Raw genomic sequence first — 2,380 nt, 5'->3', positions numbered from 1 at the left:
CCTCCTTGTACCTCTGGTAGAATTCAGCTGTGAATCCATCTGGTCCTGGACTTTTTTTGGTTGGTAGGCTATTAGTTATTGCCTCAATTTCAGAGCCTGTTATTGGTCTATTCAGGGATTCAACTTCTTCCTGGTTTAGTCTTGGGAGGATTACCTGTCCAGGAGTTTATTATTTCTTCTAGATTTTCTAGCTTATTTGCATAGAGGTGTTTATGGTATTCTCTGATGGTAGCTTGTATTTCTGTGGGATTGGTGGTGATATCCCCTTTATCATTTTTTATTGCGTCTATTTGATTCTTCTCTCTTTTCTTCTTCATTATTCTTGCTAGCGGTCTATCAATTCTTTTTTCTTTTTTTTTTTTTTGATGCAGCATCAGTTGGTTTTACTTCAGTTAATGAAAAATAATGGTCACAACTCAAATGAATGGAAATTTAGTATGAATATATGCACCTTACCAGAGATGTTTGCTACTAATATCATCTTAGCAATTCCATATTCCTCACTAAGTCAGTATAATTGTTGTAAAAAAATTAACTGTGGTTCCGAATACCCATTCACAGTTGACCTCAACAATGTATCTGATGTAGGAGACTGAATATCTGTGACAGGCAGAAGCATATGATGGTCCTCAGTCCCAAGTGGAAGAGCTAATGGTAAAGTCATATCAGAAGGCTTCACATCCATAGTGTCTGATAAAGACTTTTTTTTTATGGAATCTTGTTCACTCAAAGTATGATCCTCTACACTGGCGTCTAGAGTTTTATCTGCACCAGAATGGACTTTTGTTTGGTGCTTCTTTAAATTTTTAATATCTGTGTAAGAATTTTCACATGATTCACAGATAAATGGTCTCTCTCATGTATGGGACCAAAGTGTTTGTTGAGCTCTCCTGAGGAAATAAAACTTTTCCCACAAATACCACATATGTACGGTTTTTCACCTGTGTGTTTTCGAGAATGAGTGATAAGAGAACTAGAGACAGCAAATACCTTCCTACAGGTCTCACATACATAAGGCTTTTCTCCAGTATGCCTACAGACATGATAGTTCAGTGTGCTGGCTTGAGCAAATCTCTGCCCACACCTATCACAGACATATTGCTTCTCTCCACTGTGCTTCCTTGCATGAATCTTGAGATTGCTAGAAGTTGCAAACTGTAAGTTGCATACATCACATTTATAGGGTTTTTCTTCACCATGATGCATGCGACTGTGGAAGACTAGCTGACATTTATGAGCAAATCCTTTATCACACAATTCACATTGGTATGGCTTCTCACCTGTATGAGTTCTTACATGCGTTTTCAGCTGGTTACATTGGGTAAATGCCTTTCCACATAAGTGGCAGACGTAAGGTTTAACTCCTTTATGTATTCTCATGTGCCTTCTCAAGCTGCTGACTTCTGAAAATACTTTCCCTCATCTGTTACATATTGGCTTGGCCTTGGAATACCTCTGATCCAGCTCTTCCCCGGAGTTCTCTGCCTCATAAGGAATCTTGACACTGGCTATTTTAGACATAGAGTGTTCTTTCAGAACACAGTTTGGCTGTGATTTTCCACATTTCCGTTTCACTGTAACAGTCTGCACAATATATTGTGCTGGAAAAGTGTTTTCCACGACTGATATCAACTTGAGTTCTGAATTATCATTTGTGCAACTTGTTCTACTACAGGTGTGGACAGTTTATTTGCATCTAGGAATAATTCAACAGATGCATTCTCTAAGATGTCACTGGGATATTGCACTGTTTTATTCTGTCCTGTTTTCGGGGAGTTGAAAGACTTCTTCTTCTTTTCTGATTGAGATGACATTTTTTGCTAATGCCCCTTGTTTAGGATTTGCCTGAACCGAATCTGTAGATACTTCTGATTTCTCTCTATTATTATAAGCTCGCAGAGTAAGAAGACAAGTCTGTTGATTAAATTCAATGTTTCCAGTAATACTAGATATCTCTGTCAAGATTTAAAGTTCCTGTGTATATAAACTCCAACAGTTTCTGAAATCCATCAGCCTTCACCTGACTCTGATCAATAAAGACATTGTTCTCAGAAGTGCTTCTGTAGATCGCACCAAAATACTCACTAAAGGAGGCCAGCACATTCCTGTAGCTTTAAACTGGAATTCCCCAACCTCTATGGTGCAGTCACAAAGAAAACCTGCTTCCTGCTGTTTGTTCAGTCTCTCTAAAAGGTGCTCACAGTGGTGCGAATACTGCATTTTGATATCAGAATAGAATTTTACCCTTGATCAATAGCAACCCAAGTGGGGGAACACAGTTTCTTCACTCTGTCTCTGCCATCTTGGGAGGACATCATCTCGGTCTATCAATTCTGTTGATCTTTTCAAAAAACCAACTCCTGGATTCATTGATTTTTTG

At 38.5% G+C, this 2,380-nt stretch overlaps 1 pseudogene; it reads right to left on the bottom strand.

Annotated features, from left to right (window-relative positions):
• Positions 1–364: 364 nt before the first annotated feature.
• On the bottom strand, positions 365–2,310 carry LOC105501582 (annotated as a pseudogene).
• Positions 2,311–2,380: the final 70 nt, after the last annotated feature.

This window comes from Colobus angolensis, unplaced genomic scaffold (assembly GCF_000951035.1).
Source record: "Colobus angolensis palliatus isolate OR3802 unplaced genomic scaffold, Cang.pa_1.0 Scaffold728, whole genome shotgun sequence".
In the NCBI taxonomy this organism is placed as follows: Eukaryota; Metazoa; Chordata; class Mammalia; order Primates; family Cercopithecidae; genus Colobus; species Colobus angolensis.
The sequence above is the reverse complement of the archived record's forward strand: the minus strand, read 5'-3'. Positions and strand labels throughout refer to the sequence as shown.